Raw genomic sequence first — 19,331 nt, 5'->3', positions numbered from 1 at the left:
TATTTAAATTAGTGGGTTTTAATATTTTTTTTAAATACCGTGGATGTACAATATACTGTATAAACTGTAGCCGATGTCTATAAAACAGTACGCGCTGTGTTTCAGGTTCACAGAACAGAACTTCGCTTGTATTTTGTTTCGCAATTACGTGAAAACGGTATCTAAAAATCCGGTTAAATCGAAAACTGAATAATTGACTGGCGTTCAAACGGCCGTGTCAGTTACTTCAAGAAATATGTCATTTCGAACTGTCAAACGTACGAAACTCGAATGAAATCCGCTTTAAAAGATGAGTTAAGCGTCAACACACGCGAATGAATGCCGTCTGAAATATTCATCAGTTTCAGTCAGTAGAAGTTACGTTTGATCGACCCGGAACCTGCTTTCACGTGTGATCGAACAAATGTAAACGAATATACCGTACGATAGAAAAAACTGCACCAGAGCTTCGTTCAATGCTGCTGCATTATTCCTAGGCTTAATCCAGTGGAATTCCGCAATATTTGACTAACTAATAGAAGGACTGGAAGTAAATGAAAGATTGTACAGTATTCTTAATAGGCTTATGTAGTAAAATTCTGAAATATCCGACGAATTTAGATTAGGATTGACTAACGTTTGAATCAAAGTTTAGCCTCGGATAGACTTTTTTGAACGAACAAATTCAATTCGACACCGATGCATTGTTCCTAGAGGCTTATCCCAGTGAAATTCTGAATATCTGAGAAAGCAAAAAGGGGATGCCTGCTTTCAAATATAGATTAAGATTGCCTCGAACAAAATTCACTATATAGTTGAATAATGGTAGTTGACTGCGTTCAAATAGATGATCAAAGATGAGCTCTTTAAAACAAACACATTTCTTTTGTATTGCATATTGGTATTTTGAAATTCAAAATTAATCGATTTGTATTTGATAAGCAGCATTTTCCTCGCGTTTCAAAGAAAGATCAATTTTTGACGCCTGTTGAGAACTTTTTTGTGAGTTTCGGGCGTGATTATCTCTGCAGGCGATAGAGAATGAGCCCGCAGTATCCGCGTGGATAAAATTATGAAGTTCAGTTTCATAAGCAGTTTTTTTATTGAATTTTCATTTTCGTCGTTTCTTGCGTGCACGCGGTGGCTTTTGGCATTTTTTTGAATCTAAGTTTTCTTTCGGCAGAAATGTGAACTCGAATTATACACATTTCAATCATCGTCGATTATCCAAAAATAACAATTCACTTTATGTAACTTAATTCCGTCAGATGAGTAAACATGTAATCACACGAAAAGCATTAAAGAACGATACGCAATTCAAATAGATTTCATTAATGTTATCTGGTCGTGTTGTTCTGGAAAATCTATAATGCTAAGCTATAAATGATAAAACCTGAATACACCTTAAATAACAATATATCTTGTAAGGGGTCGCCGTCTAGACTATTTTTATCACCATTTAGAACTAGGGATAATCTCGCATACTCCACGACACTTTATAAATCGCTCCCTACCTCCCTGTTCCAAGTCGCGGGAATATACTTCATTTGAATATCAGACTTTAGGAAATTAGTAAGTACGTATAAAGATGACATGGACATGTGTGCGGAGTGGGTTATGGTGACATTGCACGGTCAGAGTTAACGACTGCGGCGGATAGCGTGTCGCAGTTGAGTCCATTTTTACGATACCCGGCCATAACCAACGTGTTATCCTTCGTGTCAGAGAGCAATGATTTTCCGATAAATCACTCAACGTTACAATTTGCCGGATAATGTTAGCCATTGATTCCCGATGTTCGCTCGACGATGATCTATAGTAGAGTTCGCCCAAAAACGACCGTCTTTCGACAATAGTCTCATAGAACGATCATCAATCCGACACAAGTAGAATCAATCGACAGAAAGTAGAAATGCTTTCTGCCATACACTTCTAATGAGTAATTTCATGTATTTTAATTATAGACATTCGCGCGAATGTTCGCGTTTCGTCTATCGATTTTGTCTCTACGTTTTTTCTTGAACGTTGAAGAGTAAATTAACGCGTATTATCGGCAAAAGGATTTCACGACGACGATGATGATGATAACGATGATGATGATGACGACGATGACTATAATGGCGTTCTCCGAAGTAAAATATGCGTTTTTTGTCTTAATTCTAAACATCTGCATCGTATAATAACAATTAGATACATTTAAATCCCTTTAATAATTTCATATTTTATAATTCAACGACTTACACGCATAATACCCGAAATATCACGTATTCGCTCGGTTCAACGCGAAATCTTCTTTTGCAGAACAGTCGCAATTTGTCCTTTTTAATTCAATATTCCATGGATATTTTTACAAATCCCTTTAATAATTTCATATTTTATAATTCAACGACTTACACTCATAATACCTGAAATATCAAGTATTCGCTCGGTTCTTCCTTCGCAGAATTGTCGCAATTTGTCATTTTTAATTCAATATTCCATGGATATTTTTACTGTCTTTTTAGCAGTGTTTGTTTCTTCAAATGCGCCTACTCATTATTCTCAGTTTCAGAATTTCCTCGTCGAAATCGACGTTTTCATTACCGAATATCTAATGTTCCCGTCGCGATCAATGTATAGCATTAATTTATGAATATAAAGTTTATACTTGACGCGATGAATGAAAATTGCCCGAGGTTTAGAATGAAATATCAAAACTTTATTCTTACAGGCGTCAGCGTATACGATAAACATAGCTTTTTTTCGTTTTTGGTGTCTTTTATAGCGATTATTTAAAGGTCTTTGACAAACTAACTATGGTGTCATTTTGAAAACTTCATTTTCAAAATAGAACTCAATGAATTCGCAGTAATAGAATTCCGACACACGTGCGGTTTGCTCATTTTCACGATATTCATGTGATGATTCCAGTTCATTACGTAAATTTGTATAAAGTTTTGCAATGCGATATTTTCCATATATGGAAATCTTTGAAATATACATGATATTTCTTTTTCATATATGATGCCGCAGCGGGGAATGCAAGGGGACCCTGTTAAGTTACCCTGAAGTTTTATTAGAAAATGAAAGATATTTAACTAATACCTATAAAGTTTAAATTCATAAACTTGTTGTGTGTATTTCTATGACATGTTTTCCGCGAGGAGCTTTCTTTCGGGGTAGCCTTTTATATGATATGCCCTTTTCTTGGGGGTCAGTCGCCTCTGCTGATAATTCATGGTCAGTGGAAAGAAACGCCGGATAACTTTTCTAGCTAACGTAGCGATAGTTAGGCGAGAGCGCGCAGCGCACACAGAATCCATAATGGCAATCTTCCCACGGTATATTACCACGAATCGATGGAGACCGAACCGAATCGGGCGAGAACTCCGATTACGCTTCATCCTAAACGAAATCCGGCAACCTGAGTTGATTCAATAAATATTCGCCCATTTTTATGAGTATCATTCATCGAAAGGCGCGAGTGAAAGAGAGAAAGAAAGAGTCTCGTATTCTAGCGTCCCAGATAAGACGGTTGAAGCGCGGTAAAAGACCAGGAAATAGTCTCTGAACGGATGCCTCCACAACAGATTATTCGCAGACGACCGACATTTCCAGAGCGAAGAAGACACATTCAGATGGCAATCTCTCTACAGAAATAATATTTGTTCTTTATCTTTCTGGTGTGTATATCAAATTAATGAAATGGCGTCTTCTTCATCCGATTAATGCGATCGTTTCCACGTAGAAAACGGTTCAACAGACCGACGCGTTATACCGAATACGGCCTGGCTATATTTTTCTAGCATCGTCGTCATCACGTCTCGGGAATATCTGCAGAAGATGTCACTTTTATATGAGCGCATTGACGAGACCCACGTTGAATACACGAAAGTTTTCAAAAGTGTATTAGATTTCGATAAAACATGATAGGCGACATGAGATTCAGAGTTGAGTTTTGTCCCTCGCATGTAACGTCTGTAATGATATATCTGCATCGGGTACCAAAACCGAGCGTTTTTTTCAAGAAAAAAAAGGCGCGCATAACCTTATTCGAGATGAAAGGGCGTACGATTTGAAATATGCCGCAGGACAGGTTTAGATCGTGGTGGGATCGGTATAAATGGCGCCGATAACCGGGGCTTTGTGTCGCTATCGGAGTCAGGCAAACGTCCCCCGGGTGGAATCAACGGCTGAAAGCCAGCACGAAGTCGCTGTTCTATGACGCGTATTAAAGTCATTTCTGAGTGAAACAACTAAATCTGGTGAACGTGGAAAATTTCCGTAGCCACACGATTCGCTGTTAGATTCCCGCGTACTAAAAATACCGTTTCGCGTGAATCGTCAATGCTTTATCGTATAATAAATACACATATATCATTGTTGTGTGAGTGATGAAAAATAAACTAGATTTCAGCTGCAATCGCTACGTACTTTATCAACTGACCAGTCATGCGTACGTACTAGTAGGGAGATCAGTAACCAATGTGGTAGATATTCTTGCTTTGTAATTACTGCTGGATATTTTGATTGAAAAATTAAAATAAAATGAATATATTAATAAGATATACGTGATCAATTTTCGTGATTAACGGTTGTCTTTTCATTATAGTATAATGATATCCGTTACAAAATTTTAATCGTTTTTGATATTCTGTCGGATACTAACAAAAACAATACCCACGTGTCGGCATTAATGGCGTTTAAACGTTGAAGTTCCAGTTGACGTATACGCGAACGCTAAGATGCTTCAACGTCGATTCGCGCATGACGTCATAACGTCTGAAGCGGCGGTTGGCTACGAGTGGAACGCGCGTATTCCACTAGTGTCGTTTTCACTTCAACTTTAGTATTGACCACCCTCATTCCTGACTTCGCTGCCGTGTAAGCCCTGCCTCCTCCGCCACGCTGAGATAATTTGCCGCAGACTTGAAGATAAGAAGGACTTAAAGATAAATCATACATTGTATCAAGTATTGCGGCTGCTATGATGAAACACTGAAGCTACTCGTGCGCGCAAATTATACATGTTCGTAAGTTCGGTTGCTCAATCCTATCAAGTTGTCGCACTTAAGTCCACTCGCAGAATCAACCGGACTTATCTTCAATTGTCTTCATATTCAAGGAGTTTACAATTCATTCTTTGTCGCTGGTAAGTTATATTCAATCTTTATAAACACGCTTTACTGACAATATACCTTGATATTCTATACAGCCAATATTGTTTCGAATAAATGAGACATTGTTTTTGCTAATTTGCATGCGTACGAAAAAAAGCAAGTAGTGGAATACATCTATTCATGTATATCGCAAAATTTTGAATTTATGTTGAATGTCGAAACGTCAATTATAGTTCTTTTATCTGAACATGAAAGTTATACCCTCGTGGCTTGTAATTGTTGTTCGAAAACATGTTCAAAGACTCGTAATTCGGTTTAATGGGAGTTTTCTAAATTTTTTGTTCATTAGATTAGATTACAGATCCTTAGAACGATAAACGAATTTAATGCTTAAGAAAACAGCCTGCAAACATAAAACACGCCCGGTACACCACACCCTTCCAGAATTCGCTAAGTCACATTTCACAATTCGAACGCGCGTTCTTTTTGGTTTCGTGTTAAATCTTGCCGATATTAAGTACATTCAAATGGTCCAATTTACTAGTAAAACGCAATAATTTATTTATCATAGAATAGGATTGTCCCACTTATTTATTTGAATGGCAATAGATTTGGATCGTTTTGCTTTGATTCGGTGTCCCTTATACAAACCCACCCCACACCTGCCGGGAACGAAACAGCGGGTTTGAATTCGGAAATCGGGAATCGAAGTACAGATATAGTTTAGCGATCACCGGTCGCATTTTCTTTTTATTCAAATCGAAGTACATAATTGGAAATTTCGACAATGAACTGTGGTGCCGTCTTGCCGGTGATTGAGTTTTCAATTTCATTCGCGAAGTCGCTCACAAATTTCATTACCGTTCGGCGATAGTTTCTACAACTGCCACGTGTCTTATATACGGGTAACAGGTGATCAATAATTGAGAATTGAAAATTATTATTGAAAATTTCTCTTAAACGTGTCCAGTAGCGAAGGGTTTTTTGCCGTACGATGAGTGAATTAGACTCGCGGAAAACATCAGGTCCAAACCGGCTGGCAATAACAACATTGAATAGCTTATCAGCTAAGAGTAACTGCCACTTAATTTTCTTTGATCGATGAATAAGTCGGTATCTTAGTACGTAATGAATCAAGATCAACTAGAATTAAACTAAAATAAATTAGATCTTCACGCGTTCACACTCGCTGAATGCTCGAAAAAAAAATCACGACCGTACTCTCTCGAGAAAGAGAGACGGAGCGATGGGGGAACTGAGAGTCGACACGCGATTCGGTTTTGAACAAAGAAATCCGACATGCAAGCCGAACTGTCACTTGAGACGAGCTGATCATTGAAAAACTTTTTATGACGAAAAAAAAAACATCACATGCGAATAACGAATGTGTGAAATGAAATGAAATATATATGTATATGTTCTGTTTGTGGTTTTTTGTCCTATTTTGAAGGAAATGATATTCATATTAGCCGCTATTTTCCCCAAGTATAATTTTGCTGGGCTACATTTTCTGTCGCTCGTGAAGAATACGTCTCTTCGCCGACGTAAAACCCTAGCAATTTCTCACAGGTGATTGTTATACAAAATCTCTCTGCGACGCGTTTCTCGGAAATCTGTTTTCCACAATTAGCACGTATCGCTTCTTTTCCAAAACTAAACAATCGCCTTGTGAACATAACATTGATCAAATACGGGTTAGATGTCGAACGTGGTCCAAGAATTAGATTTAGAACCAATCTAAGACATTTAGAACCAATTAAGACCCTCGTAGTTATAGTCAATCAAGCAACTTTAGACCAGTCTTACGATTTAAGACCATCTTTGGAATTGGGCCAGAGCTGTAGAACTTCTGTGGCCCAGTTCCATGTTCGCATAATTTGGAGGTTTAGATTACATTCTATCCATGAATATGATACGCAGGCCCCTAATTAATTCGACTACTGGTGATGATACATAAACATTCTTAATTCTTATATTCAATCACAATGAAATGCAAGGAATGATACAGAATACAGAATGGGGGTGCCCGCAAAACCAGCTATCCCACCAGATGGCGTGAAGAGCAGTAGGTCAAAATCCGTTGTCAAAAGTAGTTCATTTTCAATTCCGAATCCATTATCACAGCATCCACCGAATATACAATACTTTCATTCTTCTACTCGGATATCGGTATAGGTTTTTATAATTGATTCATTTATGAGAAAAGTTCATATAGATTTACTTGAAATGTAGAAGAAATCGAACGCGAATGACCAATTTTCTACGAGCGAACCTGGCGGATCCTCGCCTGCCATACGCCTGCAATGCTCGATGGCCACAGTAAAGCTGCGAGTATCCCATTACATTTATATGTATATAGGTTTTTAAAACCTGCAGTAATTTCACTACAATCTATTTGAAAGATTCAGTACTCGAAAGCAGCATCTTGTGTAGAAAATGAAGAGTTCGACAATCCTTATATATACGTTTGTGAACGAAGCATCGCCAAACACTCGTCTTATCAGACATGTTTTTCCTTTCGAATCTCCTTGAAACTGCTCGAGACGCACACCGCGAGTATCTGCGGGACGGATTGGTAATTCACGAACGAAAGAAGAAAACAATAACACGCGCGTATATACATATGAAAAAAAACTCAGATATTTCGACATATTTGTAGATCATTCTAGCGCGAGTTGAGTGCGTTTTCAACAGGCGGCGGATTCCGTAACGCGCTTCGCGTTTTTCATATACCCGTAATTGGTAATTTAAATTTCATCACGGGTCAAACGTATGGATGATAGCAAGAGAGAGAGAGAGAGGGAGAGAGCGACTCGAATTTAAACTCGACGGTTGATAAAGTAGGAACGTAAACACCGCATTGCGACTGTATAAATAACAAAACGCCGTCGTCCTGCTGTTTATTTAGGTTGATCATCGTCTGATTCGAATGAATATCATTAAACGCACTATTTTCGACGTGACTACAATTTCGAAAACGCACGAGGTTCGTGATCATCATACGATAACACGAATTATCGAAATGATACCCGTATCTCATTTAAACTATTAATTAAATGCCTGATGACTTGAATTCGAACGGGTGTGGTTCCCGTAACCGATACGCAAACATGATCATCTGAGAGTGTTAGTGAGATTACGCGCACTCATCGGGGTCGAACCCGGGTCTCGCACGTGTGGTTCCCGATACCTATACATGCGCTAGTTCATGTATTAATTGGAAGAGTGACAGCGAAATAACGCGCACCCGCCGGGGATCGAACCCGGGTCTCGTGCGCAGAAAGCGCGCGGACTAACCAGTAGACCAATGGAACTAGTCCGAATGATACAGCTTCTCATTATATCGGTATCATTCGTATTAGGAAAGTGAGAATATTATCACGCGGTTGTCGTCAAATGTGTTCATTTACAAATGTGTACAAGAACCGCGATAAGACGCGCAGGACTTAATGAATAGAATGACCTGCTAAATACAGATATCTAAAAACAAATGAATTTCGGACGCGAGGTCTAAAGGTGGCCTTTTTAAGGAGTGTCCGATCCAGGCCCGTGCCGAGCTTCTTTTGAGGGGCAGTTCTATCTCAAGAAAAAGAGCAGTGAAAATGGCCATTTTCCTATTGAAAATGGACAGATCTTAAATATGAAGTGCCCGGGTACCTGAATACATCATTTGAGAATAGATTACTTTTCATCTTCCAAAAAACATGAAAATTGTATCTAAATTTCGAAACATTTCGACCCAACTATTCTTGTTTTAAATGGTAATTGAATTGGCATATTCATTTCATCTCGGTGTTGTAGATTACGTCGTCGAGTATTGTACTATAAACCTCTACGTTCTAAGTTCGTTGAAGTGTTTATTACCCATCTCTCGTGATAGAAAGAAAAAACCCCGTTTGAAACGCACCGTCAAATACGCGCACGCACTCTCCATGAGTCCAATTACATAATTGTGAATTTTAAAAAACCTAACCTCAAGATTGAAAACCAGAAACTGTTGAATTTATTTATGGTCATGTCAAGAAAACCGCTTTTCAAGATAATATGATCGTGACACACACCTTTGCCCCAATGGGGTGCTGATTTAAACTCGGACCTGACTATCACGCGTACTATTGATTACGTCACAAGGTGGGATGATCACGCATTTCTCGTGTAATTGATAGATTGGTTGTGTAAGTAGACATCTCGGGGAAGTTTAACCGTCTTAAAGTGGTCCTCCAACATTACGGGCGGTATATCTAGTATTTATTAGATAATAGAAGTCCGTATCCGTGATTTAATTTCATGCGCGCGCTACATTTCGTAACGGGTTCGTCCAACGGCACAACGGTTCTATTAGTAATAGAAACGCCGAAGATAATTTACAATTCGTCTCTGTACTCATAAGATATTCGGCGACGTATATTGCTTGATGGAATCAAGTTTATTATCAGTATTATTATCGCTATTAGTAATACGGGTGTCTTACTGTCCGCCCGTCGCTGTTCAGACGCCGCAGAATCGGTTTCGCTAAACTGGTAATTTTGGCCGCCGGGTTTGACGAGATGTCGCATTCGGTTACGTTGAATGATTATAACCAGATTAGAACCTGTGTTTATAAAAGTGAAAAGAGTTGTTTGTAGAGAATGTTTGTGTGTGTTGTTTTTCACGCGGGTCTCGGGGCTTTATTTCTCAACCTTGTTTCAGTCACAGCCGATTCGCGACGAAAAATACATTCGACGAAAACTCGACGAATATCGGAATCACCCGCGGAAATGATACCTTACTTCACACGCGACTTCTATCGAATTATTATGAAAGTTCTTCAGCTTCGTCGTTAGTAGTAACACAGATCTTCTTCGATGGTTTAGAAGAACGTTTCTATTAAGGCTGGTTTTCGCAAGCGGTTACCGGCTAGATTGTTCCCGCTATACGAGAAAGCGTCTTCAACGTGGCACGTGCTTTTACGAACGGTTTCCAGCTAGCAATTAGCAATAGCTTTTTCCTGCTTTTACCAGCTCGGGACCACGGTTTTTTTAGCAAGAATACTGGAGAATCGCTCGTGAAAGCTATAGCCTTTGTCGTTGCTATAACCTGTCCGCGTAACAACGCAGGCCATTCACGCGTCCCGCATCACAACCGCGTATATAAATAACGAGTGATAGATAGTGAATTTATGGTCGACTGGTGACGTACGAAATATAGGCCGTAAAGTCGAGGCAAGAATCTGTTCATCCGCTGTCAACCCTATCGTACCGATCGCTATAAAACAAGACGTCTACAAGGGCAAGTTTATTAGCAGAGATTCAAGTGTGCTTTCACTCTCAGATCATTCGAGGATGCCATAAGTGTTATTCAACGTTTCCCATTGCGCTAACAAGTAATTAATTATATACATTTTTGTGTACAATATGGCAATACACGACTGGTGATACGTAGAGCTAATCTATACGAAACGTTATCTGAACGCATACAGTTCTCCATCGTGATTGCGCAGAAATGAACGACGCTAATAAACTTTTATTTGCTTACATATATCCTTTTCCAAAATGTCGGGGAACTACTCCATCTTCACGCGCGCGATCTTCAATATCAATTCCCAAATAATGCTTAAGTATATATTCCGACAATTTCATATACAAGCGTATGTGAAAAAAGTAGATTGCAGATACGCCTCGATAAAAGCGTGGGCCTGAAAAGACATGTAATTATTAATGAATCATATGAAGACGTTTATGCATTAATAAGAATGAAATATGATGCCATAATCACAAATTTTAAAAAAATTAGAAATTTTGACTCGAACAAAAGATGAACATATTCCAAGATAAGATCGTCTGATAATACTGTATTTGGAAGCGCAATATAGAAAGTACGCGTTGATCATTGGCGGGCATGAATATCGTTGTTAACGAAACCTTTTTTCTATGAATAAATCATTAAATTGCGTGCAGCTATGATTTTGACTGAGTCATTGAAAAAAGAAAACTCCCGGTAAAATTGCGACGAAGCCAGTACGTAACGTCAACCTGTAGCTATACGCGAAAAATACAGAGGGAAAAAGAAAACCCTTAAAACGGTTTTGAAAATGCTGTTCACCGAGCGATGCTTCATCAATTATTTCTGAAATGTGTTTCAAGAGTCAAGCGAGATACGGTCTTTTTTTCTGAAATACCGTCTCTACACGCCGCTAATGGTGAAATGAATTATGCTATTCACTCATAGAAGATAGGCAGCTGCTAATGAGGTTTCGAGAGAGGTTTTAGAACTGTTTCTACCGTTGCTAGATTTTTTTAAATCTATCCCAGAATTGTTTCGGAGTTTAGACTTTTTTCGTTGAAGGCCGCGCGTAACTTGAGTACACGCGGTGATGTATGCCCGTACAAGATATCAAAAGCCATTTAGAATCCGGTGACATGTTGAAAATCATTGATCGTACAATCTGGACCGTGTATCTTGTTTTTAAGTGGGATGATTATATTCGATAGGTTGACTGGGAAATACATGTCAGTGGACCTAGCTTTCATTGAGTATCGAAATATCTTTGCGTTGGCTTTTCATTTATTGCATTCCTTTCTTATCTATGAAAAAAATGGCGAGAAGGTCCGCGTTCGATTATATTGCAAAGGTCTTCGTGAGAAATTCGTGAGTTACCATAGAAAAAAACTACATCCAACATCTCGAAAACCAGTCGTGGTGGCATTTCGCGTCTAAATCCACAGTTCATACAGAAATTCCCATCGGATCGGGATAGAAATGTTTACACGGCTTTTTACAACTGTTAATCCGAATTGGTGCGACAAACTACGCTATTCCAATCCTCCACTTTACAGAATCACGCTCAGCGTTGTTGAAATAGATTTTCTCCAACATGAAGCATGATATAATACTGTACCTATTGTATACGCACAGAATGAGGCTTAAAAAAACAGAGATTTTATTACGAGTTGGAATCAAAGATGAAATGACTTAGCGTTTCGTACTTTCACAAGAGACCATCGTCAGGTGTTGTTACAGTTTGATATTCTATAAAATGAATAAAGTAATATAGTTATGTATTATATAAAGAATCATAAAATCAGAATGTATTCAACCTAAGATACGATTTATCTACTAACCGAGTCATTTGTTCAATCTGCATTTCAAATTCTACTTCAGTTGAAATCTTTTTAGATTAATTTACTAACTCTTTCTATTCATTTCGAACTAAATAATTTTTGAATTAGCACATTTTTTTCTGTAATGAGTTCTCTCAAGACAAGACAATTTTTTTCGGCTACAGAAAGTAAATTGAGGTTGAGGTCGGTATTTGACAACGGGATATACCAACTGATGCTGCACGGAAATTATCAATGATGAATTACTAACGTAGCAATGTGACCATGCGTAAAATATCAGACACGTATTAAACTTTAATAGTGTTGATGTTATTGCGAAATCCCTCGGGGAGGGGGCGGTGTAGCGACTCGTTCGTGTGCACTTCCGGTCACGTTACCGCTTGTTTCCTTTCTTGACTGGCAAGGCCCAGTTCGACATTCGTAACTTCACATGACCGTTCGATCGGCTGTAGTACCAAGATAAGCTTGGACTGGTCTTAATTCTAAGCCTTGACTGTGTTACTGACCCAGTAATTCTAAATATCAATCAAAAGTCAAACGACGAACTGGAATTTCGAAGGGGTATAATTTTGACTACTATTTTTTTAGAAATGGAAAGTATTTTTCAGAAGAAAATATCTCCCCACGGCAAATTCATGATTTCAGCACCACACACGGAAATGGCGTCGTAGAAAAATTACATTTCCCATATGCGAAACGGAATGTCGTTTTTGGATCGCGAACGAGCGCGGAATACGATTCTCGCCACTAGCGCTTTGTCGTCGATCGTTGCGGCGATTTATCGTGAATCCAAAGCCGCCGGATTAAGACGTATATAGTCATCAGCAAGTTTTGAGATTATGAATCGAAGGACACCGCTGAAAACGACGTATTTCATTAATTTTACAGAGGAAACGTCTGTCAATGTGTGCTGAGAATATTCTATTTGAAATGGCTTTATTTCCTCGTCGTCGTCGTCGTCGCATCATCCGAAGCAGACTCTGACTCATATTCGAAAAAAAAAACAACAACAACAACCGCAACCGTCGGGATCACGATCTCGCTGAATCAACCCGTTGCGTAGAACCCTCGTGAATATTAACATTTATCAAATTGAATATACGAAAAAACCAATACTTTTTTAACTAATTCATTTTCATGCAAATGAGATAATACTCAGCTTTCAAACTGAATCTTCCTTTTCTCCTTGAATTCAAAGCCTACTTAAACCCACTTCCTCTCTAGATGAGTTGAAATTGATACATCGTTTGAATACGTATTCCATATTCTTCCTGGCGTTATATACAAAATAATAGTTTCGTGTCACTCGAGTCACCCTCTGCCGGTACTTTGTATAGCCATTATAACGAGGACGGTAACACAACCGAGTGATTGGTGCATAAATATCGATAAATACACGGATAGATTTATACATTAACCGGCTAAAATAATTACGGTCAATTGCCAGTTTGTGGAAAGTTGTTCATCATATCCAGACGTGTCCATTGTCCACAATTTGACGTACAATCGGGTAATTTGACCGTAATGAACGACGCAATGGATTATATGTAATTAGTCTAAAAGCCCCCTCTCCAAGGTTTTCATCTGGGTGATCGCTTGGCGCTCTTATAAGCAGCGCGGTCAATTTTCATAGATGAGACTTATCACTAGGTATATTCTTATCGTCTTTATTCTTAGATCGCCTTTATATGCTAAACCTAATATCTGTATTATTTATATATGTATTATTAATCTTGCGTTTGGTACGTTAATAATAACTTGCGAAGTCGAAAGTTCGAGCTCTTAGGGGTACTATAAGCCTATAGAGAACTATTCTGCACCTGAAGACATTAAGCAGCGAGATATGATTAGAAAGCCTTCGTGAATTGATTGATCTTAGGTGACGGTTTACCGTGGTACTGATATTTTCTTTCGATCTTAAAATAGGGATTGTCCCCGTTATTTGTTTATTTGGTTGGTAAATGTCGTTTGATTTTTCGATTGAGTGTCCCTTACAGACCCACCACACCTGCCGAGAGCGAAACAGGGGGTTTGATTATGAAATTGGAAATCGAAGTACAGATATAGTTGTGTGATCAGCGGTCGAGTTAACAGAATTTCTTTTTTTTGTTTACATCGAAGTACATAATTGGAAATTCGGTTCCGGTTCATTCAAACAATCTTCCATTCAGTCTGAACTGGCAAGCGACTGGTTGGGGTGAATTTTCTTGGCTGCCTAATTTGATATTTTCTTAACATCCGCGATAACTGAATTCAACTGCAAGTAGCCATTCACGGGTTATTATGTGTAATCTATACTGATCTTTAAAACGGCACGAGTCTATAACGGATAATGCAAACATTCATATTTTTAAAAGGTATTTTTAATTAAGAACATTCACCAACGAAAAAATCATTACAAAAACATGTTAAGAGACAAAATGGCGTGCGTAAGGCTATTCTAAATAATATTTTTTCCACGGACAAACTAAAAATCATGATATTTATTAACCTTTGAATAACCTACAACGCTTTGATTGGTTGCCCTTGCTTAAACATTTTGGCATTTTGTTCAGAAGATGATTCATCGATGGACAGCCGTGCTTGGCCCAAAGATAAATCGCAAATCTCCGGCACATGACTTAATCTATGTCGGCAATTTCCGTCATAAGTATATACGTCCGGTTTTCACCGTATTGTCCACACGTGTCGGAATACGAAACTTCAGTTTTGGTCCATGTGACCAGGTCTGTCATTTCGCGTGGAACAACACATGAACAACACTTCGAAACGATTCTAGCGCAGAAGGAGATTTTGAGGCCCTGAAATAGGAAATATCTGTTCCTGACATTTAGTAAATTGTTTCCTTTTTTGTTTCGATGAACCCTGGATAGATAAATGTAATGCGTCATGAAAATAAAACTTTTTTTACCCGTTTTCATAGAAAATATGATAAAAAGGGAATAGTTTTATTGTATGATCGTATTCCTATCACTGGTGCATACGGAATGACAGCCTCGTTATTCAATATCTATTCGTTGTCGGTATTTCGAAAGATGAACTCCGTCGTGTTATCCGCGATAAGAGAAAAACGCAGTTGAATTTTGCCTCTTTAATGCGTCGTCGTTATTGATGTCGCCGAGGAATATATCGTAATTAGTAAAACCTACGAGTGTAGATAACCGAATTGTAGGCCGTGTTTTCTAGCGGGGAAGTATTGCGCTTCTGACAATTACGAATCGTATAACTTCGTTTGTTATGATAAAGCTTTAAGGAACTCGACGGCGTACACGCGGCGTCAACTCTCGAGTATAATTATTTCTTCGCGAATGAAAATTACGAAATGATTGCCTAGAAAACCGATTAAGTACGTCTGCGAAGGCGGCGACCTGGTCACGTGTCAAGAAGGTAATGCATAAACGCATATAACGTCATATCTGTGTATTATGATGACTAATGCGAAGTTCGATTAGCGCGACCGGGCCGAGTCTTCATTAGCCGGCTCCGTCGCAATTTCAAGTTTATCAAATTGTAATTTGTCATTGGTCGTGAACCCTATGCGCGCGTCTTAATGCTAGATCACCGACAGATATCACTATTACCTCATAGATAGAATAACGATGAGGAATAGTATCGGGGGATGGTGGCCAGTAGTAATTCATTCTACCGTTGACAATCACGCTCGTAACAAGCAACAAGTTGATATTAATATTCTGATCCATCATGTTTCAATTCGTTGCTTACGTGATGAACGATGCATTCTGTTCGGTTTTCTAGTATCCCGTCTCGTAGCGTTATCATTCTGCAGCTGCAGTTCCTATACCTGCAATCATGAGTCAAACACTCTCTGAGGACTTGTCAGTTCCTATTGCGTGGAAAAATAAATCCAAACGCGCGGTTCAGATCAAAATTATTCTCGAGGTTTTTAAGGCTAGATCATTACGTCGGGTTGCGACGCTCTACGAATACCGACACAACTTAGGACAAACGCGATCGTAATCCCGGCTCAGGTCGGCCGCACTTCAGCCTTTTTTCGTAAGTCAGCCTTTGGACTGATCTATTTAAAATAAATGATAAATTGGCCTGGCGCTTTCGATGATGTCCGGGTAAACAACGAGTGCCATAGACATCTCTCCCATCCGACACACCGGTTCAAGTATCCAAACTAGAAATCCATATCGAACGCGTTTAAGATACGTACAGCGAGCGGCTGGTTCGGGTTAAGATTTACTCGCGGCAACAGTAAATAAAACGAATTATAAAGTTTATTTAGCGAAAAGGCCAATTTAACTTAAGGATATGTGGGAGGTTCTCACTTACATATCAAACAGAACTTTGAGATCAATTGTAATGCAAAGAATGTGGACAATTTGAATAAATAATCGACCACTCTAAATGTAAATACCACAACTGAGAGCAGCCGAGAGAAAATACCCCGAAGATCTTACTTCCAATTTCTGATGTCTCCATATTATTAACGTACAGACGTTTTTCATATTTCGTTCTGACTCGCGCACCTGCTTGTTGATAGTCGTTCGGTCGCCATTACAAAAATCGGCAGCCGTATTCACGAAAGCTTACTAACTTACTCTCTAGTTAAGGTATAGAACTTAGCAAGGTTTTGTGAATATGGCTGCAGTTTCAGAACCACGTACCTTGATTAAGTTTCCAACGATACTTAAATATTGAAACAGAACTTCCAATGTAGTTTTATTCTACGCCTATACAGTCAACCGTTCTTGTATTTTACATCACAACTTTTGCAAGAACCCAATTTTGGTGACCGTTAGTTTTGTCTTCTGATGGTGCAAGCATCTGGAATCAGCAACCAGCAGAAAACATATTGGTTGACATCATCTCATTTAAAAGCTTAGGGCTAGGTAATAAATGAATGGCCCCTTATTGTTATTCCGTGTAGAGCGTTTGGAGAGACAGCGAAGGTTTTTCGGGATAGCGCTATATAGAAAAACTTTGTATTATTCATTATTCAAATAAGACGCATCCCGTATATTTCGAAGCTAGACTTATCAACCGAACTGAACGGCGTCGAATTCAATCGGCATCAATTCTGAACTATGGAATTAGTGATTATACTTCGTCGTAGATTTAGTGCGGTACTTACATGAGTTAATTGAAATTTATTTTCATTAAAATGTTACATTATTAGACGATATGATAAGTATGGTTAAACGAAGAAAAATGTAACGGGATAACGGGGCTACACGGAGAGACTGAAACAGTCTATCTAAGGGGTATCACCCAGAAGCATCCACACCCCACACCACATTCATCACACTCACACATCATGCACACAAGTAATAGCGAAAAAAATGAATTTGAATTTTAAGATGATTTGTCGTGTTTAAATCGACCGCCATGTAAGCAGAGGAGGGAACCGTGCGGCGTGGGTTTTAAGAAGAAGATGATACTCGTAGGGAAACTATCACCTGTCACAATATTGCGACGGCGCGAGTGATATTTATTTCAATATTAGCAGGCGAATTAAGTTATGATCGTTATGAATAATCCGGGCATGACGCGAATATAATACGCGCGATGAACTGACCGTGTAAAATGATATGCAGGTGACGACGACGAACGGTTGAGACACAGACCACATGGCGCGCTGTTTAATTTAGGTTTTCCTGTAAACGCGAATAATGAACGGTTATTACCGTCGTCTTTGCATATTAGAACTGGGGCCGGTCCACAAATACAAACCCACAACTACCGGTATAAACCGGTTATACATAATTAATGTATTTGGTAATTGAGACTCTTCTCCACACGAAGCCGAAGCTTTGCTCCGTCTCTCTATTTGTTATGGTTAGATAACTATAACTAATCCATCAAACTAATGATTTATAAGCCGTGATTTTCGAAATACAAGACACGGCGAGGTCCGGTGCGATGAAAACTCCGCAATCGACGATTTGATGCTATCAAAAATTCATCTTTTTGTGAAACTGGTATTTAACGATAATTTCTCTGAATCCCACTTTCGAAAACGTGTTTCTATTTCTGTTGTCTCTTTCGATACAAACTCGAAATTAGCCAAATAAGTGACTTCTATTATATCTGCAAATGGTAATTTCCTCTTAGTTCGTTGCCGAAATTTAATGATGTATAAAGCTATTTTTATGTTTCTACCGAATTGAATAAACCGAACGTGTACCGGAAGAAAGAAAATGATCGAATCGTCTGCGACAAATTGGTCGTCATTTTTTAAATACGCTTCACGTTGATTTTCTGTTTTCCGCTTCATTCAGACGACTTTAACGCTGAGCTAGGAAACAAACAAGGCATAAAAAGATATCGACTCATTCCCGAAGATGCCGCCGAAAATATTCTAAAAAAACTCTCGTTGTATATGCAACACGTTCGGTGACGACGTGCGCGAAATGAAATAAACTACGGCTTCTCGCAATTCCAACTACATTAACTTGATAATTCGCCGGACTCGTTGACATAGGAATCATCACGATGATCGCCTGTAAAAAAACGACAGTTATCAGGATTCTGGTGCAGTGAAATTGACTCGGGTGACTGTTTAAAGTAAAATCCCCTGTTCACGAAAACTGCACAACCGAGCTCGACCAACCCACGCATTGCGGTTTAAGACTCAACGAATGTAAATTTGCTTTTCCGTGACTATCTTGGTATGAAAAGACAAATTAGTGCATTATTTGAATATCATATCGGTTTTGTAAAATGATTTCGAAAACTGTTAATTCGTGTATTAGAGCATCGCAACGCCTCTGATCTCTCGGGGCGATAGTATGAGTAATACGAAGTAATATGAATTTTTCCACATATTACGTGCGCCCGTCATTAATATTAGGACCAAGGCCGAGGCGTAGTTTACTCGGCACTCATGAAAGGACGTGGTTAGTGGTAGTTTGTAGTCGCGCGCTTCCGTTAAAGACGAATTAATAATGATCGTAATAACTGCTTGGTCAAACGTCTCTTTGATGCTATATACGCAATTCTCTCTATATTCATTATTCGATTATTCGGAACCGCGTATTCACTTTTCGACATCTCGGAGAAGATTTGAATCAGAATAGTGACACAATTGATCGATCGTCCGGTTTCAGATGTTTCAACGAGTATCGGCGGCTTTGTTGTAGACTGCTGAATCGCAATTGTAAGTTCATCTTATTCGACGAGGTGA

The 19,331-nt window shown here is 38.8% G+C and overlaps 1 protein-coding gene across 1 annotated transcript in view; it reads left to right on the top strand.

The window, feature by feature from the left end:
- Positions 1-4,840: 4,840 nt before the first annotated feature.
- The window catches only part of LOC141912782 (uncharacterized), a 30,840-nt gene continuing 16,349 nt past the window's right edge, over positions 4,841-19,331 (top strand). The window contains exon 1 of the mRNA XM_074804177.1: positions 4,841-5,110. The gene's annotated coding sequence lies outside the window, so the exon portion shown is untranslated. The remainder of the gene's footprint in view (positions 5,111-19,331) is intronic.

The sequence above is a fragment of the Tubulanus polymorphus genome, chromosome 11 (assembly GCF_964204645.1).
Source record: "Tubulanus polymorphus chromosome 11, tnTubPoly1.2, whole genome shotgun sequence".
Classification (NCBI taxonomy): Eukaryota; Metazoa; Nemertea; class Palaeonemertea; order Tubulaniformes; family Tubulanidae; genus Tubulanus; species Tubulanus polymorphus.
Note: the sequence above shows the minus strand (reverse complement) of the source record. Positions and strands in the feature narration are given on the sequence as shown.